A 24,490-nucleotide genomic window follows, 5' to 3' on the forward strand; every position below is an offset into this window, starting at 1 on the left:
AGTGATGTGCTAGGCCATTCTTGGGCCATTGATTAAGATGTGGTGTGAATCAAAGTTTGTGACGGATCTGATACAGGCTTACTAATATTCCTTAAAAAAATCTAAATGTAAACTCAGATTCTTTTTAAAAATATGCTTTATTTAACACAGTGGATCAGCTACACTTGACTTAATTATTCTCTGTTGGTGCAAATCTTGGCTGTCCTTTCTGTGGGTAAAAAGTCTTGAAACAGATCTAAGTAATAATCAAAGTTCATGTTCTTGATTTGGGGGCTTTGTTCATGTTTATTTTAGAGAAGTAAATAAAAAGCACCATGCATTGACCAATGATAGAAGTGTATTATGAAAAAACCCCCCCGAAATTAGGTAACTCCAATTCAACACTAGTTTGGCTGTTAAAGGAAATAAGACGGAGGACATTTTTGTCACTTTCAGAGTTAATTACTCTTCCACTTTAGTTTTTGCACCACGGCTAATTTAGATTTCCTCAAGTGACCTAGGCTGTTGACTCTTTAACGGGAGCACATAAGAAGATGGTTAATATTGTCAGGGTTCCTGGTGTGGGATAAGATGATGGGTTCATGGTCATTTGTTGCACCAGTATTTAAACTAGGGACAGATTAAATGAAAAGGAGTAAGCATGGATCAGTAACAAGTACAGGATTTCTAAGAAGCAAGGAAGTTAATGAATCCCTGTGTGTGACACTGAGATTCATTTGTTGACCTTGGCAATTTCAAGGTTCTTAATTCTGGAATTTTTCTGTGTTGATTTTGTTATTGTTAGTGAATCAATGAATGAACCAATAAATAAAGCTGCAGATGAATGAAGAAAAAGAGTGCCAAGCATAGACCAATGATGAGTATCCTGGGGTGTCTGAATCTGGAATTTTGATTAAGCCTTATAGCTCTGAGATCTATTAGAAAAAGAAAATTACCCTATTATCTCTGTGGGAAGTGATCGTATAGCAGAAGTGAGGAAGTGTCAGTTCTTGTTCTTGGTCTGTTGAGATTCTTGAGTATAGATTATATTTTAAGTAAATCAGTGTGTGAATAAAATATGTAAATGAATGAAGACAAGGAAGGCCTTGAATGGACCAATTATGAGAGTATATAATTAAATAAGGAACAAGATAATACAATTTGGAAGTGCTGAGTTAATATAAATAGATCAAGGCTGATAAAATTAAACAGATCAAGGCTCTTACACTTTTTGGGTGAGGAACATAAAACACAATTGTATGTAAGGATCAACGTTGTAGTTGATGGGTAGCAGATTTTTTTTTTTTTAAAGATGTTCCTCCTTTTCTTAAAGTCTTTATCTTTGGGGGGCAGTTTTAGGTTCATGGCAAAATTGAGCGGATCATACAGAGATTTCCCGTAATCCCCCTGGCTCTACACACATATATCCTCCATCACACACTAGAGAGGTACATTTATTATAACTGATAACTCTTCACTGACACATCATTATCACCCAAAGTTGACATCAGGGTTCACTCTTGGTTGTAAATTCAGTGGCTTCGGACACGTGTATAATGACATATATCCACCATTATTGTATCATACAGGATATTTTACTGCCCTAAAATCCTGTCCTGTCCCCTCTCTTCCCTCTAACCTCTGGCAACCTCTCCATTTACTGTCACTCTAGTTTTGCCTTTTTCAGAATCTAATAGGGTTGTAATTATACAATATGTGGCCATTTCGTATTGTCTTTTTTTTTTTTTAACTTAGTTATATATTTAAAATTCCTCATGCCCTTTCATGGCTTTGATAGCTCATTTCTTTTTGTACTGAATAATCTTCCATTGTTTGGATGTAACTCGGTTCATTTATCCATTCACCTATTGAAAGATGTCTTAATTGCTTCCAAGTTTTCACAATTATGAATAAAGCAGCTGTAAACATCCATGTGCAGGTTTTTGTATGGACATAAGTTTTCAGCTCCTTTGAGTAAATACCAAGGAGTGCAATTTCTGTATCATATGGTAAGAATAGGTTTAGTTTTGTCAGAAGCTGCCCAACACCTATTCTAAAAGGTGTGTAGTGGTATTTCATTGTTTTAATTTGCATTTCCCTCATTTCCCTGTTAAGGTCTTTGACTCATTTTTTAATCAAGTTATTTTCTTAATGTTGATTTTAAGGAGTCTTTGTTTTGGATAACAGTCATTTATCAGACATGTCTTTTGCAAGTACTTTTTTTCTTAGTCTGTGGCTTATATTTTGTTCTCTTGAAAATTTCTTTGCATCCATGTTCATCTTTCCCGCTTTTTGATTTTTGTAATTTGAGTACCCGAAGTCTACTCTCATAGCAAATTTCCAGCATACAATATGATATTATTAACTACAGTTACCATGTTGCATATTAGATTTCTAGAACTTATCCATCTTACATAACAAAAATTTTGTACTTTTGACCAACATTTTTCTATTTCCTCCCTGCTCCTGGTAACCACTTTCCTAGACTCTGCTTCTGTGAATTCAACTTTTTTTAGATTCCACATGCGAGATCAGCATTTTTCTTTGTCTGACTTATTTCACTTAGCATTGTGTCCTCCATGTTGTTGCAAAGGACAAGATCTCCTTTTATAAGTCTGAATAATATTCCACTGTATATATACCACAATTTATTTAGCCATTCACCTGTCAACAAATACTCAGTTCTTCATTTAAAAATTTTTTAGTATTTTTAATTGAGGTATAATCAGTTTACAATGTTGTATCAATTTCTGGTGTACAGCACAGTGCTTCAGTCATACATGCACATACATGTATTCATTTTCATGTTGTTTTTCACCATAAGCTACTACAAGATATTGAATATACTTCCCTGTGCTGTACAGTATAAACTTGTTTATCTGTTTTATAAATACCAATCAGTAGCTGCAAATCTCAGACTCCCAGTTTAACCCTTCCCGTATGCATTCAATGCTATAAATTTCCCTCTAAGCACTGTTTTTGCTGGTGTTTTTTGTTTGTTTGTTTTGTTTTGTTTCTGAAATAGGAAACATTAATATGAATGGATAATTGATTGTCTCATTGAATGACAAGCAGTTATGGACACATGTGGACAATATTTCATATAAGAAAGATTAGGATTGATTGGGTTGTATTTGTTAAGTTTTATTAATAAACCAAACATGATCCAATCAGTTATGGCTGTGACTAGGACAGATGTTTGTATCATTCAGGATTTATTTCTATTGTCTTTGCACTCACAGGTATGGTTGTATTATAACTGAATGAATGTATAAAATCCCCATCTTTGTTCTTTAAAATAAGGGAAAGTGCAGATCATTGGAGACCATGTTTTATAAGACAATGAAAATTATTAATTTGAGTTTTTGCTAATGATTATAGAAATAAAAAATTCCTACTCTATTCTCATTTTTGATAAGGGACATATAGTTCACTGCATATAATAGTATTTCTGTTCTGTATGACTGGCTGGTTTACCATTTTGACTTTTTTCATATGAGTAATTAAGTGAACAAGTGAATGTATAAATGAACAAGTGAAATAGAATCAAGTGTGAGTCATTACTGAGACTGGAAAAAGGGTTTTTTTTTACAGGATTATGCGTGCTCTTCTTTTTTAATTGAAGTGTTGTTGATGTATAATACATAAATTACATATGTACACTATAATGAACCACAGTTCTTAAAGGTTATACTCCATTTATAGTTATTATAAATTATTTGCTATATTCTCCACGTCATACAACATATCCTAGTAGATTGTACCTCTTAATCCCCTCCCCCATATTGCCCCTCCCCCTTTCCTCTTTCCACTGGTAACCACAAGTTTGTTCTCTGTATTTGTGTCTTCTTTTTTGTTATAGTCACTAGTTTGTTGTATTTTGCAGATTCCACATATAAATGATATACAGTCTTTATCTTTCTTTCTGACTTATTTCACTTAGTATAATGCCCTTCATATCCATTCATGTTGCTGCACATGGCAAAATTTCATTCTTTTTAATGGCTGAGTAGTATTCCATTGTGTATCTCTGTGTGTGTGTGTGTGTGTGTGTGTGTATCACATCTTTTTTATCTGTTCATCTGTTGATGGATATTTCAGTTGCTTCCATATCTTGCCTATTGAAAATAATGCTGCTGTGAACACTGGGGTGCATGGATCTTTTTGAATTCCAGTCATTGTGGTTTTGATTTGCATTTCCCTGATAATTAGTGATGTTGAGCACCTTTTCATGTTCCTGTTGGCCATCTGCATTTCCTCTTTGGAAAAATGCCGATTTAGTTCTTCTGCCCAGTTTTTAATCAGGTTGTTCGTTTTTTTGATGTTGAGTTGTATAAGGTGTTTGTGTATGTTGCATATTAACCCTTTATTGGATTTAAGTGTAGCCTAATAAGGATTTAAATCTATCCAATTCTGCAAAAGTAGCATCCATTAAAATTATCTTTTATTCTGTTAAAACTGTTAAAATATAAAGATACTTTGATAAATATCATTCTTATGTGGTGGATTCAACAGTGGCTATTACATTATCTAAAAGTAAAATTAAAATACTGGATTAATTAAAAAGGATCGATGTTTATAGCTACCTATTTCCACATAATTAACATATGTTTAAAATTGAGTTTAATTCTCCCTTTTCCTCTGCAGAATTACCACAGGACAGCACACTTACTCATTTTCTAAGAAACAAAACCTTGGCAGTTAGCTCTGTGGGTTAAAAACATAGAGACAAATACGTAAGTAAGCCTTGAAGTCCCCATCCTTGGTTAGGATGACTTGTTCACAAGTATTTAGTAGTATTTCAGAAGAATCAATGTGTATAAAGGAAATAATTATACAAAATATGGACCAATGATGGGAATATGTTATAAATCAAAAATTGTGCTTAATCTAGTTCAGCACAACTGACATGATTAAAAAAAGATGGCAGTCATTCCATTCATTTTTAGGACTATTTAATGTTGCGTTTTATTTTCCACTGCAAATGACTTAAACATTTCCAAATTGGTTTAATTCTGGCTGATAACTGTTTGTGCGGCAGCCCACAGCATATGGAAGATACTGTGTTAGAGAAGTGATTAAAGATGGTGGTTTTAACACTTTTCATTGAACCATCTTTAAAACGTGGGCAAATTAAATGAAAGAAAGCCACAGAAGGACCAGTGGTGAATGTGGATTGGGTATGACATTTGGATGTTAACTAATCACACATGTTCTCTGAGGTCCATTATAAAAGGAGACCTTGTTCCTGGAATTTTAGGATTGTATTGTTATTCATGGGTCAATTAATAAGTAAATGAATAAAGTTACAAAGGAAGAAAAACGTGTCTGGATCGATGATGAGTACCATGGGGTATCTGAAGGAGTTTTGATGAAACCCATATGGAATTCTGAGGTCCATTACAGAGACACGTAGTAAAATTATTCCCTCTGGAAAATGAGTGCATGGTACCTTGTAGTTGCACTTTTGTGGTGGCTGGGGATGGCCTGTATCTTTATTATAAAGTTGGCCCATAAGTAAATAAAGTGTTTCAATGAATGAAGGAAAGAGAGTAAGTCATGTACCTGTTATTAGGGAATGTAATGAAACATGGATTATTCGGATCTAACTGAGACTCTGACTCCCAATAAATTAATAGTAGAGGATTTTACTCCTTTGGAGTGGAGTGTATGGTCATTTGCATGTAACAGTCAGTTTTTGTTCTGTGTGGGTGGTGGGTTGCTGACGGGCTGTTGTTAAGGAAATGGAAATACATTTACTCATGCAAATAGTTGTTCAAATCACCACATAACAGAGCCAAACAGAGACCAAGGATGAGAATGTGACACTATGACACTTCTAATGGAGCCAATCTTTTCTTCACTGATTTTTATTAAAACAAAAAAGAAGCAAGTCTTTTATTCTCAATAGCAATGACTGTTGATTGACATAAATTTTGTTCAGTGTTTTTGTCTCGTGGATAAGATCACAGGTACTGATATGTTTGTATAAGGGGAAGAAAGTATAATTTTATGTCTGAGTATATTTTTAAAAAGTCAGCAAACCACAGACGAATTGGAAACAATGTTTTGATGTGAGGCTACTGATTCATCTTGTTTTCCGAGGGAGATGTTTGAGGAAAAATTCTAATCTCTTTTATTTTTGAAAGTTACACCTGAACCTTCCCAAGTTCCAGCAATTTGGTTCTGGTTTGATGTTTAACCATTTTGAGTTGTCTTTAGGAAAGTGAGGAAATGGTATTATTATTTCTTGAATAATAAAAATAAATCAGTAAGTGAATGAATCCACAAATCCATATAGTGGAGGACTGATGAGACCGTACCATGAAACAAACATGTCTAATTCTGCACGAATAAGTCCCGTAAGACGAGGACCTTGGCTCTCTCTATGTGGGTAGCAAGTAAACTCAGATGTCTCAAATTATAGTTTTTTTTTTATTTTGTTTTGGGCAGTGAATTCAATGGTATTCATATTATTTAATAGTAAAATTTAAGTAAATAAATAAGAGTGCCATTCTTAGGAAAATGATGAGAATGTGATGTGGGGTAGGATTTATGGTTAATCTAGTCTTCCTGACAAATTTCAGTTCTAAAAAGCTAACTATCTTTATTCTTTTGAATAATAGACCTTTTTTTTCCTTTAGAGAGTGAACACCCCACAGCTGATTTAATCATTCTTTACTGGTGAAGACCCTGGCTATTATGTCTGGGACTAAGGAGCTTTATAAAGACTGAAGTAAGGAAATATCACTGTTGGTGTCTAAGCTTAGGCAGGGGTTATGCAAGGAACCCCACTGAATTATTTTGATACCATTGTTAAATAATATATGAAATTCAGTAATGCCAATTATGAGCCCATGATTGAAATGTGTCATGAACTAAAACTTACGATTAATTCAACTCAGCCCAGCTAGGGACCATTCCTAAAGTGATGGAGGCATTTCGCGTATTTTCAGAGCGGTTTACCTTCCTGTTTAGTACTCTAGCCACCTTTGCTTAATACGTTTCTTCACTGATAGAGATCTCAGTTGTTGACTCTTGGAGACTTTGGAAGATGGCAGATGTCATTTTTGTCAATTGTGGGCTAAGATGATAGGTCTATGGTGGTCAATTTCACCAGCTTTAAAAAAGGACAAGTCAAGTGAAAGAGGAGCCGGTGAACACCGATCACAAGTAAGGCGTTGATGTGAAGCAAGTGCGCTGATTAATCCTACGTGTAAAACAGAGCTTCATGGTGAAAGGTGATTGAGTCTGTTGGCTCTGTGTGAACAGGGGCAATGAACAGATCTTGATTGTATTTGAAGCTTTTGTTCTCAGTTTTGTGTCACCAAAGGTTGTCAGTTGTAGAATTATTTCCTGTGAATCCATGCATGAATAAATCATTTCAAGGAGGCATAAATGGGTAAAGAAATAGAAAGCCATGCCTGGATTAGATGAGTATTGATGGAGGTATCTTAGTAACTTTGATGAAGCCCTCTTAACTCTGAGGTCCATTATGGAAAAGAGAACCAGTCAGTAGTCTCTGTTGAAATTAGTAGCAGAGGTCGGGAAAATTCAATACGCTTGTTCCTAGGCTTCTGTGGTTCATGGATGTGGATGGTATTATTTCAGGTGAATCAATGCATGAATAAAGAAAGAAATATGTATCTGGAGAACTGAGAGACCTACTCATGAACAATTAGTAGAGTGCAATAAAATTAGTATTTTAAATTGAAGTATAGTCAGTTTACAATGTTATGTTAATTTCTGGTGTACAGCATAGTGATTCAGTTATGCATACATACATATACATGTATGTATATTCCTTTTCATAGTCTTTTTTATTATAGGCTATCAGAAGCTATTGAATATAGTTCCCTGTGCTGTACAGGAAGACCTTGCTGTTTATCTATTTTATATATAGTAGTTAGTGTCTGGAAATCCCAAACTCCTAATTTATGCCTCCCTCTCCCCCCACCATGTCCCCCTGGTAACCACAATTTTGTTTTCTATGTGAGTCTGTTTTTGTTTTGTAAATAAGTTCGTTTGTGTCATTCAGAATCAGTGTTAATATTAATACGGTCCTGAGGTAAAAATGAGCAGGTTTAGTCTGCAGCCCTCTTTAACATGGAACATAATAGTATCGCTGGTCAAAGAGGCAACGTTTTGAGTTTTTGTGGTTTGCTGGTTTTTTTTTTTTAAATTAAGAGAAGGAAAAGTGTTTGCCTCAGTCAGTAATCCATTAAATAACCATATACTTAGTAGCCGTTAATAGAGGTGGAATTTGTAATCGTTATGAGCCCTAGTCTTCTGCCAGGTGGTAGGCTTAATTGTGTTTCTTATATTATTTATAACTCAGAATTCAATACTACATTAGTAACAAATTACATTTTTGAGACAAAGTTTATTGTTTTTTTAGTTCTGCCTGGCTAACAGCTATTAAAAAATCGAAATCTAGTCTAAATCTACTTTTTTCCTCCCCAGAGTGAACACAGGACAGCTGATTTAATCACTTAATAAAGAATTGTTATCGTGAGCAAGCAGCATAAAGACTAATAAAAGTAAGTCCCTTGGTTCACATTCTTTGTTTGAATAGTTTATTCATGAGTATTAGCTGAAGAATTTCAAAGTAATAATTGTGTACTGCATACATGGAATATATGAGACACTTCAAGTAGGGACCAATGATGGGAATGTGTTATAAAGTAAGAATTATGTTTAATCTAAATCTGCACAACTCAGGTAATTTTAAAAGAGGATAGAAGTTACTTAATTTATTCTCAGAGCAGTTTAATATTATTCTGTATTTTCTACCATGGTTGATTTAACTATCGGCCTATGGGTAGAGGGGCTGATAGCTCTTGGGGGCAGCCCAGAGGTGATTGCAAATGGTGGTTTCATTATCTTTCATTGAGCCATCTCTGACATATAGATGAATTAAATAGAAGAGGACCACCCAGGAAGCAGTGCTGAATGTGGGTTGTATACAAAGCAGGGGTATTAACCCATCCACATGTGCAGCTTTGTGTTCCATTACAAAAGAAATCTCTTTAATTAGCTCTATAGGACAAGAGCTTAAATTTCGAGGATCTTGTTTTTGGAATTTTGTGCTTGTATTATTATTATTTGTGAATCAGAAAATTAATCAATAAGTGAAAAGAAAATTTCCTAGCATAGACCAGTGATGAATGTCATGGGGTTTCTGAAACAAGAATTTTGATTAAACCCATCTGCAAATCTGAAGTCCATAACAAAGAGACATCTCATTATTCTCTTTGTGGGAAACGAGCCTACAGTGCCTTATTCTCAGGCTTTTGTGGTTTGGGGTACCAATTGCATTATTATCATAAAATTAGCCTATGAATAAAGAAATATATCAATGAATAAAGCATAAGAGAGATGTATGTGCAATATTTTCTAATGAAATACGGATAATTATTAAAACAATTTTGAGATTCTTAGTCCCAATAAATGAATAGTCAAGGCTCTCATCACTTTTGCAAGGAACATACGGTCATCCGCACACAGACTCAATGTTTTTGTTTTGTGCTGAGGCGGGTTGCCAATCGATCATTTTATTAAGGAAAGAGAAATACATTTACATAAATAGTTGATTGAATAAACTCTGTAATTGAGAGGGAGAGCATGGAACAATGATGAGACTCTTTTATACAACCACATTTGTGATTAATTCAGTCTTTTTATGCAAGTGTATGTAAGCAAACAAACATTAAAGGAATCAGTTTCTATTCTTTTAGGTAATGACATGAGAACGAATATAAATATTATTCAAGGTACTTATCCCATGTGAGTGAATCACATGTATTGGAGCATAATTATAAGGGAACAAATGTATACATTTATATCTCAATCAGTTTTTCTAAAAAGTCAGTCAAAAATGCATCGATGGGAAGCATGCAATTGGATGTAAAGATCATGATTCATCATGTTTTACCCAATCGGTACTCATGAGATGATAGAGTTCGAGGCCTTTCAGTGGTGCACATAGATAATAGTGTTTCATTTCTGTTTTGGTGGTTGCTTAAACTTTTTGGAATTATTTTTAGAAAAATAAAGGGATGGTCTTATTATCCTGTAAGTAATAGATAAAACAATTAGTAAGTGAATTAATGAATACAGTGAGTAGTGCCAGACTTAGACCATTGGTCAGATTGTGCCATCAGTTGAATCCCCCATGTATCCAATTCCACACAAATGTTCAACGAAAAAGACGATTTGGGCTCTTACCTTTGTGGGTAGTAAATAGAGTGACATATTCCTAATAATTATAATTTTTTATGTTTACTGCTAGACTCAATGGTGTTCATTATATTATTTAAAATTTAAAAGAAATTGCACAAGTTCTCTCTCTCTTTCCAGATGTTGAGAATAGGATGCAAACCAGGGATTATGACTACCTGATTATTGATTATTTAAAATGGCTAAATGTAGATTGATTCTTGTTCGAATTTGCTTCTTGCTCCCCAGAATGAACACACTCTACCAGATTTGATTATTAGCTCATGATGGAGATCTTGACTTTTACATCTTTGGATGAAGAGAGAAGAGATCAATGTAAGTGATCATCAAAGTTCGTGTTCTTGCTTCGGGGCTTGGTCATGGGTATTCACTGAGATGTTTGGAAGGAATAAATGACTGCCTACATAAGTAATTCAAAGGTGCTCATGCATTGGCCAATGATTAAAAGGGGTTAGGAATTCCCAATTATGATTAATCCATTTCAGCATGACAGAATTTATTAGGGCAAAAATGATCAAAGGCATTTCAGTCATTTGCAGTGAATTTTAATATTTCATTTAATTTTTGTACCACAGTGGATCTGAACACACCTCTATTGATATTGTTATAGTCTGAGCTTATGAGGAGGAGAGTGTAAGAAATTGGAAAATTTTGCCTTTTTCTTAGTTGTGATATAAAATGGATGTTCGTTGTACTATCTTTAAAACATGGATATTAAATAGAAGCAGCCAGAGCATGGATGAATGACTAACATGGAATAGATATGAAGCAAGGAAATGGATTAATTCATATTTGCAATGCTGAGGTGCATTGCACAAAGAGAGCTACTTCTCTAGCTCTGTAGGCAGTGAACTTCCACAGACAGAGTCATATCTTCAAGGATTTTGGTTTTATTTTCCTAATTCATGGACATGGACTGTGTTATTATTAATGAATCAATGAATAAGTCAAGAACAACATATTAGACAAAGGCACAGAGTACCAAGTCTGGATCGATGATGAGTATGCGTGGGGCATCTGAATAATATTTTGATTAAACCCAGTCTGTAACTCTGAGGTCCATCACGTCTTTGGGAAATGTGCTTACAGAGGAAGTTAGGAATATTCAAGCATTGTGTTCTTGACCTTTTGTTGTTCATGAATATGGATTGTATTATTATAAGTAAATCAATGCATGAATAAATAAAGTATACATAAAGAGGATGGCTACACCTTATCCAGTTATGAAAGGAGCTAATGAACCAAGACTTATTATTAATACATTTCTGAAATTTGGAGTTCAAATAAAATCAACTAAGGCTGCTCCTCCTTTAGGAGCATGTGGGCAGATATATATGAGCATCAGTGTCATTCTCGGTTGGTGGTGAGTTTCTGGTTGTATGTCTTATTTTAAAAACATTTATATAATTGCATAATAATACTTAATATAATTAATATATTCTGTAATAATATAATACACCGTGATAAACACAGTAGCATGAATATTTTAATATATAGTAATTTGATATAATCAACAATGAAAAATAAAATACAAATGATTGGATAGTTGAAACATAGAAAAAGCCTCAGCATGAGTATTGTGAATGTAATAATTATGAATCCACTTGTGTTTATTTTTATCTTGAAAAAGCAAATGCGTTTTATTTATGATTTTTGTGAGTAATAAGTAAATGGATAGATTTAGTGTCTCTCAGCATTTTTATCAAGTGCCCTTTGGGCTCATCAATATTGGTACTATTATTACAAGTGACTAAAAAAGTAATTTCATGTCTCAATCTATTATTTAGACTGAGTATAAACCATTGGCCAGTGAGGAGCACATGAAATATCTGAAGTGTGATCAGTCCGGTTTTACTCCCTTGACATCCACTTCAGTGCAAAGACCCAGGCCCCCGCTTCTTTCGGGGAGGATCATGCAGACTCCACTCTCTAAACATATCCTGCTATCACATTCAAATAGTTAAAAATAAAATTTAGTTCCTTGGTAACACTAGCCATATTTCAAGCCATATGTTGCCACTGGCTACCATTTTGGGCAGTGCCAATAGAATATTTCCATGACTGCAGAAAATTCCATTAGTGAGGAAAGTTGCCTGCAATAGTGTTTAGTAGTGAGTAGCAGATGGCTCAATCGTTTTGTAGTTTCTTTAGAAAAAAAAAGAGTAGGTAATTAAATTGTCCTTAGAGTTACTAAGTAAATGAGTAAATAAATTAATAAACGCATGAGTTAAAATATACAATATGGCCCATTGGTCAGATTGTCTTGTGAAACAAGAATTTAAATTCATCACATTTGGCACAAGTTTCCCCAATTAAAAAATTATCTGGTCTTTTGCTATTTGGTAGCAATATGTAGACAAATATTAATAATAGTTATATTTCCTCTTATATTGCATGATTAATTAAAAAGTCTTCATATAAAAGATAGAATGGTCTTCATTATTTTATTTGACACTAAAAATTAGGTCAATAGATGAAAAGGATACCACTGTTGAATTGATGATGAAAATGGGACGCAGACTGATGCTTAAGATTAATCTAGTAATGTGAAACTGACTTCTATTTTTAGAAATTCTAAATTTACACTTTTCATTCTTTTGAAAATCTGTCTCTTCCTTCTGAATGAACACTCCACATTGGATTCAGTCATCGTCCAATGATGAAGATCTTGGCTGTTACTTTTATGAGTCAGGAGCAATGTGAGTACCAAAGTTAATGTTCTTGGTTTGTATGGTTTATTTATGTGTGATCACTGAGGTAGTTCACTAGGACAAAAGGCTATATCTATAAACAAAAAACCCAAGAACATTAAATATGTACCAATACTCTTATGGGTCAAGGAGTAGAACTAGCATATTTCAGCACATCTCAGATTCATTAAAAAAAAAAGATGGAAGGCATTTAATTAATTTTCAGAACTGTTTGCTATTCCTTGTTACTTCCGCACCACAGTTGGTTTAAGCATTTCTATATTGGTAGAAATCCAGGCTGTTAACGGGTTTAGAGGAAGCTCTTAAAAGGTGGAACATATTGTGTGAATTTGAGATGTAGGATCCCAGTGTGGTGTTTAGACATTCACTAAGCCATGTGTAAACTTGGACAAATTAAATGAATATGGCCCAATCATGGGTCATCTTTTGTGTTGATACTGATACCCAGCCAGGTTACACTTAGATCTAGTCTGAAAGCTCCTTCAGAATTCAGTCTGGAGACACATAGCCTAATTATATTAAGGATCCTGTTCTGGGGAATATGTGATTCATGGGAAAATGAAGGTATAAATTAATGAAGAAAAAGAATGCCAAGCCTGGACCAATGATGAGGTTGGAGGGTGTCTGAATCAATGAGGTCTGTAACAATGAGGTCCATCGTTAAAAAGTGGCCTCCCTTTTTTTTCTTTATGGAAATCAGTTTACAGCAGAAGTTCAGAATATTCAGGTATTTTGATCACAGGCCTACACACTTCAGGGGTACAGATTGATTTTATAAGTAAATCAAAGCATGAATAAATGTAAAAATGGCTAAATATAAAGAAAGCTTGGCATAGACCAATTGTGAGAGTATGTAATGAAACATAGATTACTTTACGTTTCTATAGCACTGAATTCCAGCACAATATACTCATAAAGGCTGTTGCCCCTTTTTGGAAGGAGTGTGTAGACAGATGTATGTAAGAGTCAGTACTGTTTGATGTAGGTACTTGTTTGCTGGTGGTTATTTTTAGTTTAGAGAAGGGACAGATTACATAAATAAATTCTAATTAAATAATTATTTAATTGAAAAATGAATAAGTGTAGTTCATCTTGAGAAGTTGCCTTATGAAAAGTTATTATTAATCTAACGTTGTTCACTGAATTTTATTAAAAACAATACAAAGCAGGGGAGAGGGTATAGCTCAAGTGATAGAGCACATGCTTAGCATGCACGAGGTCCTGGTTCAATCCCCAGTACCTCCATTAAAAATAAATAAACCTAATTACCTCCCCTCATCAAAAAATAACAAAATAATATAATAATAAATAAAATATTGAACAATAAAAAACATCTGGTTCTTAAATCTCTGTGGATAATGTAATAGACATATGGAGACAATAAATATCATTCAAGTTTCCGCCTAATGTTACGTAATTCCCAGATATTGATGTATTTTACATATGAATAGATAAGTCATAATCACAGTCAATAGTTTAAAAGAGGGCAAGGGAGGGAGGGTATAGCTCAAGAGGTAGAGTGCATGCTTAGCATGCACGACGAGGTCGTGGGTTCAATCCCCAGCACCTCCTTCAAATACGAATAAATAACTCCAATTACCTACGCCCCCATAAAGAAAAAAGAGAGAGAAAAAAAAAGTAAATATATATACTGTGTTAGATATTCTTTAAAATAAGTAAAATAAAAGGGGGCAAATATGGCCCAGTAAGAAGCAGGAATAATGATTCATCTTCATAGTACTGATCCTCTCTTCCTACGTTAGGTGTAATCATATAAATGCTTGGGCACCCAGGGCATTTCTAATCCAGGTTGTTCGTGGGTTTATCATTGTGTGTGTGTGTATTTGAATGTACGAGCAAATAATCCATGAATAATGCCATAAATGAATAAATAAAATAATGAACAATTGAATTAATATATGAGTAGAGTCAGGCTTAGACTTTGGTGATACTATGCTTTGAATCACAAATTTTAATTTCATCAGTTTCTATATAAATTGAGTCCCTTAAAAAAATTATTATCTAGGCTCTTGCCTATGTGGGTAGGGGGTCTATAGGCAGATACGAGCAATAGTCTTAGTTCTTATTTTTGAGTGATGAACTCAACAGTGTTCATTGGATTATTGAAAATTAATGGATAAGTCAAGTGATAAAAAGAAGTGTTTTCCTGGGTCAGTGACGAAAGTGAGACCTGAATCAAATTCGTGCTTAACCTAGTACCACAAGACTACTGTCCTTTAAAGCAGTCTAAATTTGGACTGTTCATCCTTTTGAATATTGGCATTTGACTCCACAGAATGAAGACTGTGGCTGATTTAATGTCTGTTCTGAGGAAGATCTTGGCTGTTACCTTTGTGGGTAAAGGTCCTAATGACTAAAGCAAAAAAAAAAAAAAAGAAAAGTCAGAAGATCTTGTCAAAAGATCTTGGGCTTAATTTCTCATTTGTGTTCATTGAATAGTTTAGATGAGGCTATCCATAGACCAATGATATGAATGTGTCAGGAATCAAAGATTATGGGAATACAATTCAGTATAATTGTGTTAAAAATAAGACAGAAGACATTTTATTCATTTTCAAGGCTGATTCATAATCCCCCTTATTTTTGCTCGGCCTTTGATTTACACATTTATCATGGTACTACATCTAGGGCTCCGCTGCCCATGTGGTTGCCCCAGTCATGTTTGGCCATTTAAATTTAAAATAATGAACGTTAACGGAGTTTGAAATTCAGTTCCTCAGTTGCCCTAGCCACATTTCAGGGACTTCGTAGCTACCTGTGGCGAGTGGCCGTTGTGTTGGAGAGTGTGGTCACAGCATATTCACATCATTGTGCACAGCCCTATGCAACAGCTCCTCGCCCCTTTAGGAAGATGGAAGAGAGTTGCATTGTGATCCATACATTGATCCATACATTCTCTCTGAGGGCCACTGCAAAAGGAGATCTCATCTACTAAGAGAAGGTCTAGTTTATGGAAAAGAGCTTATAGACAGATCTTGATCATATCCAAGGATCTTGTTCTTATTTTTTTTTTTTTAATTCATGGATATTGATGTTATTACTGTTAGTGGGTCAATGAATGGGTCACTAAACAAAAGTATCAGTGGACAAAAAGATTGCTTAGCCTGGATCGATGATGAGTACCCTGGGGTGTCTGAAATCGAGGACTATGATTAAACCCTGTAACTCTGAGGTCCATTACAAAGAGATTCACCCCTCTTTTTAGATCTCTGGGAAATCAGCTTGTTTTAGAACTTAAAAATATTCAAGAGTTTGTTTTTGGGCTTGGGTTTCTGAGTATTGTGTTTTCAGTAAATCAATGCATGAATAAATCAAAATATAAATGAATAAAGACAAAATGGTTTATTCTTCGTCCAAATATAGGGGAATGTAATGTAATATATGTAATATAAAAATCGTTATTAATACATTTCTGAAGCACTGACTTCCAGTAAAATAAATTGATTAAAGCTGACCCTTCTGGCTAAGAGCATTTAGATAAATGGATATAAAAGCTCATGTTGTTTTTCTGGGTTGGGTTGTTGGTTTTTTGTTTTATTAAGAGAAAGGCAAAACATTTACTTAAATTAACTATTGATTAAATAACTACATAATTAAGAGAGGGCTTGTACACGGACCTGTACTGAGAATGTGTCACAGGACCAGTTATGATTAATCTAATGATCTTCACTATTTTTTAATTAAAAAAAACAAGAAAAATTGTCTGATCTTTTTTCCTGTGCCCAGTGAGCACATGGGCAGGCATTAATATTGTCATGTTTCTGTGGAGTCACAAATATTAATATTATAAACGAATAAAAGAATAAGTTAGTGTTTTAATTAGTTACTTGAAAGAAGGCAAAGCATGAACCAATGAGGACCACGTGTTTCTGAAACAAGGAACATGATTGCTCTCCAGATAAAGGAAACAGAGATAGGTTCTTAATTTTTGGAATGGTTAATGTATTTAGATAGGATTTCTCTTACCGGCTTGTTGGTGCAATTTCCTTAAAAAAATAGAAGAGAAAATGACTCCATGTATAACTATATACATACATACATACATAAAGATGGAAGAAGCATGGCTAATTGCTTGAGAATGTGTTCGAATCTAAGATTCAGATTAACCCAATTCTTTCCAAGCAAGATTCATTTAGAAAGAAGCTATAGCTCTTACCTGACTGGGTAGGGGGCAGATAAACAGATACGTGTAATAGTCATGTTCTTATTTTTTTGTCTAGTGTTGGTTTCAAAGATTTTCATTGTATTAATTAAATTTAATACTGGATTCAATCAGTCAATCAATCTGCCATTCAGAGTTTTAATATACAATAAGCACTAAGGTTTGTTCCTAATCATTTACTTGAACTCAACTAGAAAAAAATCTGAATATAGGCTGTCCTGTCTACCTACATATCTATCTACTATCTATCTATCTATCTATCTATCTATCTATCTATCTATCTATCTATCTAATCTAATCTGTCTGTTAATATTTGCTTTGTACTCTACAGAATGGATGCACAATGATTTAATTAAGAACTGTTGAAAGTTATGTAAATAACAGTCAAAGTAATTGCTTCTGGTTTGGTGGTTTGTCATGGGTGTTAACTCCATTATTGAAGGGGAATAAATGACTACATATACAAATTAAATTCATAGAGGTCATGTGTGGACCAATTCAACACATCTGTGGTCAATTAAGGAGAAAAAGACCGTTTTATTTGTTTTGACAGTTAATTATTCAATTAATCAATCAATTAATTAATGTACAATGTGTTATTCAGTTTTAGTTTTCAGTCACAGTTGATTTAAAACTCCGTCTATAAAGATATGGTTTTCTTTATAAGGACCAATCCTGGACCAATGATGAAGACTGGTGGAGTATGAGTCATGGATGATGAATACTTGTCTGGAACTCTGAGGTCCAACCCAGTAAGAAATCTAGTCTATACCATCTGTTAGAAATTGTCCTATGGACAGATGTTGGGAATATTCAAGAATATACTGTTAGTTTTTGTGTTTATGGAATTTGATTCTATTATTGTAGGTGGATCAGTGAAAAATTAATCAATCAATATAGGTGATCCTTGAACAATGGTAACCCCATGTAGTCAAAAATCCTTGTACGCCTATCTCTGCCCAAAAAACAAAGGAACTGACAAATGACTCACCCAAGGACAGGAAGTTGATACCAGTTTGGATAGAATCAGGACACAAGCCCTGGTTCTTTTGATTCCACATGATGTGGTCTCTAATCGAACACAAACTTTTTTCCACACTTCGTTAATTTAAGGATCCTTAAAATGGAAATACAGGTACTATATTTATTGAAAAAAATTTGTGTATAAATGGACCCTTGTAGTTCAAACCCATGTTGTTTAGGGGTCTACTGTATATGAATAAAGAGGGTGAAGCATTGCCCAATTATGAAAATATATTACTAGAAATGCTCTTCATGCATATTAAAAATGCCAACGTCCATTAAGAAGTAAATGCCTTAAAGGTATTACCTCTTTGGCTAAGGATGTTATGTACACTATAAATAATGGCCCATGCTTTTGTTTGGTCAATGTCTAGTTCAATGTTGTATGTTTTCTGAAGAAAAAGAGTAACAAAATTTAATACATACTAATATGACTAATAAAATGAAAGGAGGAAAGCAAGGATAAATGGAAAGAATATTTCAACCTTTTTATTATTTGTTCTGCTTTTCACCCTCAGAATGGATGTTCCCCATCGATTTAAGCATCTTCTAGAGTCATGTGCTCTCTGGTTGCCTCTGCGTGTTAGGAACATAGAGACCGGTGTGAGTAGACTCAAAATCTTCATCTTGATTTCAGTAGTTTTTAAAGGCTATTCACTGTATTGTTAAAGAATCTAGGAAGATCAACCCTGGCTCAGCGATAAATGTGACAATGCCATGAACATTATGTTGATTCATCAACATTTGCAAAATTAAGAATGATTAATGGAAGAGGTATAATCATTGTGGTAAATGATTCTATAGATAGCTATTAAGGAACTTAAAGATTGTGTTCTTAAGTGTTTGTGATTTGTAGTCATTTATTTAATTATCAGTGAAATGGATTAATCAATAAACAAGTGTAGAAATTAATTTAGAAGAAGAGAGCCAATTCTGGAGCAATGATGACAACTGGTGTCGTATGAGTCATGGATGATGAATTCTCCGTGTCTAGAATTCTGAGGTACAGCATTAAAAAGAAATCTAGCTTATTGCCTCTGTCAGAAATGATCGTAAAGACAGAGTTAGGACTTATTTAGTATGGATCTTGTTGGGGTCTTTGTGTTTATGGATTTTCATCCCATTATAATAAATAAACCAATAAATGAATCAATGTACAGTTGTACGTAAATAAAGATGAGTAGGGTGAGGCATCGTCCAATTAGGAAGAAATGTAGTAAGGCAAGAGATAATACTAATCAATACTGAAACACTGAGTCAGTTAAGAAATAACTGGTTAAGGGGTGTTCTAGCTAAGACTGTTATAGGTAATATAAGTAATGGCCAATATTCTTGTTCTGGCTTAGTACAAAGTCCAATTTTGTTTGTTTTCTTAGGAAAAAGTTGTATATTACTCCCAATTAATATGTGAGATAATTCTGAATAATGAAGTGTAGATTCACAAGAATCAAGAGGGAAAATATCTCAATCGCATTATCATCTGCTCTGCTTTTTGTTTTTCAGAATGGGCCCAATCAATCTGATTTAAGCATATGCTTTGGTCAGCAATCTCTGAAATTTCCTATACATGGAAACCAATGTAAGTAATAGTCAATGTTCTCATCTTACTTTGGGTGTTTTTTTTAGGGTACTCTGAAATATTCAAAAAATATTCAATATAAGAAAAATACTAACCATGGTTCAGAGATTAAATTGAAAATGCATGAAACATTATGTTGATTAATCTATGTTTGGAATAGTGAGGGTGATTAATGAAAGACGTGTATTCAATTAAGCAATTGTTCTAAAGACAAATGGTAAAGAAACCAAAGGCTCTTGTCTTTGTTCTTTTGTGATTCAGAGATATTTATTTAATTACTATTAGTAAATTGATGAATTAATCACTAAACAGAAGTAGGTGGGATGAGGAAAAAATGGCCCAAACCTGGACCAGTGATGCCTACTGGTGGCGTATATGATGAATACTATGTGTGTGGAAGCCTGAGGTCCAGCACATAACAAAATCCAGTCTGTTTCCTCCCTTGTAAATCATCCTATGGCTTGATGTTAAGAATATATAAAGATATTGTTCTTCTAATTTGGGATTCATGAATTTCTATATTTTCCAAATAAATGGATTAATGATAGAACCAATAAATGAAATATAACTAAATAAAAAGGTGAATGAAACCTTATTAACTATGGGTATATGTGGTGAAGCAAGAAACACTATTAATATAAATGGAGGAAACTGATGCATCTTGTGAAATAAATGGACCAGTGTAGTTATCTCTTTTTCTAAAGATTGTATCTTTATATTTATATTTATGCTTATATGTGTATAAATTGTGAAAAATAATAAATATCTTTGTGACTGAGTAAATGAAATGAGAAAAACAAGGACCAATTTAGAGAAGGTCTCAATTTTTCCTGTCATCTCTGCTCTGTACTTCTCAGAATGGATGCACAGTAGTGGATTTAAGCATCTTGCCTGGTCACGTGATCGATGTGACTAATAATACAGTGAGCAAATTCATGTCTTTGAGAGCTTTTTCTCTCTCTCAGATATTCACTGTATTGTTAAAAGTATGAAATGTAATTAATATTAGTAATAAGATTTAATCAATGCACTTACGCAGATGAGAAGAAAAAGAGGCCTATATATGGACCAGTGATGATGACTGATGGCATATGAGTCATAGATGATGAATACTATGTGTCTGAAACTCTGAGGTCCCATAAAAAAGGAAATATAATCTATTGCCTCCAGTTGATCTGATGTTATAGACAAATATTAGGAAAGTAAAAGGACAGCTTTCTTGGTTTGTCTTTCTGAATTTTGACTTTACTGTTAAAAATGGCTTAAAGAAATAATGTATAAGTATAAACAAGTTAAGAAGAAGACTCTTCATAAATGTGGTGAGACAATAAAAACTGTTAACATTGATTAAAACATACTGAAGCTCATTAAGAGCTGTAAATGGTTCAAATGTCTAACTTCTGTGGCTGAGAATGATACAGACCATGAGCAACGGTCAAAGTTCTTACTCTATGTTAGTGTCAGGTTTGATGTTGTTAATTTTTTTAGAGAATAATAATAAATATAACTCAAATTTACTATGTTCTCAATGACTGACTAAATGAAGGTGGAGTGTGGGTCAATACAGAGTCTCTCAATGTTGTGATTCTCTGTCCTGCTTTGTATGCCCCAGAATGGCTATGCCTGAACCTGTGCAAGCATTTGACTATGATCAGGGGCGCCTGCGTGTGAGAGCATGCAGACCAATGGGAGTGAGAGAGTCCTCTCTTGGTGTAGGTGGTTTGTAGAGTAAATTCAGTGGAATATTAAAAATTGTTAAAATATGTTCAAAGAAGGCCAAACAGGGATCAATGATAAATATGGAATTGACATGAAAAATGTTGTTGATGAATCAGTATTTGCCGTGATGAGGGCGATTATTGAAATAAGTATATTCAATGAGGCAAAAGATTCTGTAGGCAAAAGTAAAGGATACATAGGGATCTTGTCCTTGAGTTTTTGATTCACAGATAATTTATTTCGTTATTATTAATGAATTAATACGTTAATCAGTAAACAAATGTGGTTGAGAATAAAGAGGAAGAGGCTGAACCTTGGACCGATGATGATGACTGATGGCATATGAGTCATATACGATGAATACTATGTGTCTGAAACTCTGAGGTCCAGCAAAAGAATTCTAGTCCATTCACTCTGTTGGAAGTGTTCTGATAGACAGATGTCAGGAAAGCATAAGGATCTTGTTTTACTCTTTGTGGCTTATGAATTTTTAAAAATATTATAAAAATGTTAGTGGCAGAATAAATAAATCTATAAATGAGTAAAAATAGGAGGGCTATGTATTGTTCATTGATTAAATAAGTAGTAAAGCGAATATATTTGTTAGAATGGATAATTAAGAGATCAATGCATTATACATTTTCAAGTAAGGATGATATAGACAGTGGTAAGTAATAGCTATTGATCTGAGTCTGTTGCAAGGTTGATGTTTGATTTATTAAGGGAAAAAACAAATAAATATTATCTTAAGTTAATAAATACCTAAATGATTATATCTATGAATGGTGGAAAGTATGGATCATGGATAGAATGTCTCAAACTTTTTATCACCTTCTCTGCTTTGTATGATTCAGAATTGATGCCTCAGCTGATTTCAGCATCCACCGTGATCAAGATTGTCATGTTACTTCTGTCAGAAAGGGGCCAAGTGAGTAACGGTCAAGGTTTTCCTCTTAGAGTGGGTCATTTGTTTGAAGGGATTCATTGAGGATTATTAAAAAGTATTAAACATAATATAAAGTTAACTATGGCCCAATGATAAATATGATATGAAACCCTATTAATAAACAAAATACAAGTAAATAAAAATGAGGAAGAAGCCTTTTCCACCTATGAATATACGCGGTGAGGCAAGAAATACTATTACTATAAACTGAAGAAGCTGATAACATATGAAGAAATGAATGGACCAATGGTGTTATCTCTTTTTCTAAGGATCATATAGGCACTGACACTGAAAAGTAATACTGAGGTTTATTAGCCTTGGTCTGTCTCAAGTAGAGGATGTTAATTTTGTGATATATTTTTGTATCGTATATATATATATGCTCTGAAAAATATCTGAATAAATGGAAAAATGAAATGACAAAAACAAAGACAAATGGGAAAAGAAAGATTTAAATGTTTAGTTATCTTCTTTGTTTTGTACTTTTCAGAATTGACACATTCAAGCTGATTGAAGCATTTTCCTTGGACTCCTCTGTGTGTTTAGAGCACATAGATGAATGTGAGTAAAGGTTAAAGTTCTTGTAGTTAAGAAGGTTTTTTTTTAAGGGTACTCACTGCACCTGTTAAATTTGTAAAATATGATCTAAAACACCGACCATGGAAAATGGTAAATAAAGGATGTGAAGAATTATATTTACTAATGTATATATGAAATATTGATGATAATTAGTGACAGAGGTGTACTTGATCCTATGGACAGATGCAGAGAATACTCATTGTTCTTATTTTTGAGTTTTTGTGAATCATAGAGTTTTAAAGATGAAGATGATTGAATTAAGGAATGTATTAATGAAGTAATATGCATGCAAATGAAGAAAAAGAGGCTCAGATATGGACCAATGATGACCGTTGGTGGAGTATGAGTCATGGACGATGACTACTTTGTGTCTGAAACTCTGAGGTCCAATAAGAAAAGAAACACAGTCTGTTGCCTCTGTCTGAAGTGGTCCTATGGACAGATTTTCTGGTCCTCCTTCTAAGGATCATATCATTATATTTATATTTATGCTCATATATGTATATAAATTATTAAAAATAATGAATACTTTTATGACTGAGGAAACAAAAATGTAGCAAACAAGGACCCATGTAGAAAAAAATCTCAAATTTTTTTTTTTAATCATCTGCTCTGCCCTGGACGCCTCAGAATGGACACACGCTAGTGGACTGAACATCTCCAGTCACGTGCTCTATAGACCAATGTGAGTAATACAATGAGCAAATTCATGTCTTTAAGAGCTTTTTTTCACTCAAGTATTCATTGTGTTGTCAAAGTGTGAAATATAATTAATATCAGTCAGTTAATGAATTAATCAGTGGACTCATGCAGATGGAAATGGAGGAAAAGAGGCCTATAGACGGCCCAGTGACGATGACTGATGGTATATGAGGCATGGACGATGAATACTGTGTGTCTGAAACTCTGAGGTCCAATAAAAAGGAAATACAGTGTGTCACTTCTAATTGATCTGATGTTATAGGCAAATATTAGAAAAGTAATAAAACAATTTTCTTGGTTTGTCTTTATGAATTTTGATTTCACTGTTAAAAAATGGCTCAAAGAAATAATCAACGTACAAGTGTAAATAAGATGAAGAGGGTGAAGCGTGTTCGCTCTTCATAAATGTGGTGAGACAATAAAAACTGACGTTGATTGAAAATACTGAGGTAAATTAAAAAATGTAAATGGTTCAAATGTCTGACCTCGCTGACTGAGAATGATATAAACCAGGAATAACAGTCAACGTTCTTATTTTGTGGTAGTGTCGGGGGGATATTGTTTGATTTGTAAAGAAAAAAATTAATAAATATGACCCCAACGTACTGTCTTCCTAAGTGACTGACTACATGAAAGGTGACATGCACGTGGTAGTCGAGTGGCTCTCAATCTTGTTGTCACCTGCTCTGTTTTGTGTTCCTCAGAACGGACGCGTCTGAACTGGTTACGTGTTTGACCGCGGTCAGGAGCGACACTGGTTGTCCTGTGTGTAAGTACACGTGGACCATGTAAGTAATTGTCAAATCCTTCCCTTGGTTTGGGTTTAGAGT

At 34.0% G+C, this 24,490-nt stretch overlaps 11 non-coding genes and 1 pseudogene across 11 annotated transcripts; all 12 read left to right on the forward strand.

Annotated features, from left to right (window-relative positions):
* Nucleotides 1–846: 846 nt before the first annotated feature.
* LOC116664574 lies at nt 847–918 on the forward strand. The gene has a single exon (XR_004321096.1). It is a non-coding gene; the product is annotated as a small nucleolar RNA SNORD113/SNORD114 family (small nucleolar RNA).
* Nucleotides 919–5,308: 4,390 nt separating this feature from the next.
* On the forward strand, nt 5,309–5,380 carry LOC116664562. The gene has a single exon (XR_004321083.1). It is a non-coding gene; the product is annotated as a small nucleolar RNA SNORD113/SNORD114 family (small nucleolar RNA).
* Nucleotides 5,381–9,132: 3,752 nt separating this feature from the next.
* Nucleotides 9,133–9,207, forward strand: LOC116664564. The gene has a single exon (XR_004321085.1). It is a non-coding gene; the product is annotated as a small nucleolar RNA SNORD113/SNORD114 family (small nucleolar RNA).
* Nucleotides 9,208–11,206: 1,999 nt separating this feature from the next.
* Nucleotides 11,207–11,281, forward strand: LOC116664553. The gene has a single exon (XR_004321077.1). It is a non-coding gene; the product is annotated as a small nucleolar RNA SNORD113/SNORD114 family (small nucleolar RNA).
* A 4,774-nt stretch (nt 11,282–16,055) lies between these two features.
* LOC116664555 lies at nt 16,056–16,128 on the forward strand. Its single transcript, XR_004321078.1, has one exon. It is a non-coding gene; the product is annotated as a small nucleolar RNA SNORD113/SNORD114 family (small nucleolar RNA).
* A 1,660-nt stretch (nt 16,129–17,788) lies between these two features.
* LOC116664521 lies at nt 17,789–17,860 on the forward strand. The gene has a single exon (XR_004321051.1). It is a non-coding gene; the product is annotated as a small nucleolar RNA SNORD113/SNORD114 family (small nucleolar RNA).
* A 1,209-nt stretch (nt 17,861–19,069) lies between these two features.
* Nucleotides 19,070–19,144, forward strand: LOC116664533. Its single transcript, XR_004321063.1, has one exon. It is a non-coding gene; the product is annotated as a small nucleolar RNA SNORD113/SNORD114 family (small nucleolar RNA).
* Nucleotides 19,145–20,060: 916 nt separating this feature from the next.
* On the forward strand, nt 20,061–20,126 carry LOC116664552 (annotated as a pseudogene).
* A 652-nt stretch (nt 20,127–20,778) lies between these two features.
* LOC116664524 lies at nt 20,779–20,853 on the forward strand. The gene has a single exon (XR_004321054.1). It is a non-coding gene; the product is annotated as a small nucleolar RNA SNORD113/SNORD114 family (small nucleolar RNA).
* An 895-nt stretch (nt 20,854–21,748) lies between these two features.
* On the forward strand, nt 21,749–21,823 carry LOC116664522. The gene has a single exon (XR_004321052.1). It is a non-coding gene; the product is annotated as a small nucleolar RNA SNORD113/SNORD114 family (small nucleolar RNA).
* A 1,450-nt stretch (nt 21,824–23,273) lies between these two features.
* On the forward strand, nt 23,274–23,348 carry LOC116664523. Its single transcript, XR_004321053.1, has one exon. It is a non-coding gene; the product is annotated as a small nucleolar RNA SNORD113/SNORD114 family (small nucleolar RNA).
* Nucleotides 23,349–23,800: 452 nt separating this feature from the next.
* On the forward strand, nt 23,801–23,875 carry LOC116664545. The gene has a single exon (XR_004321071.1). It is a non-coding gene; the product is annotated as a small nucleolar RNA SNORD113/SNORD114 family (small nucleolar RNA).
* Nucleotides 23,876–24,490: the final 615 nt, after the last annotated feature.

Source organism: Camelus ferus, chromosome 6 (genome assembly GCF_009834535.1).
Source record: "Camelus ferus isolate YT-003-E chromosome 6, BCGSAC_Cfer_1.0, whole genome shotgun sequence".
NCBI classification, from domain to species: Eukaryota; Metazoa; Chordata; class Mammalia; order Artiodactyla; family Camelidae; genus Camelus; species Camelus ferus.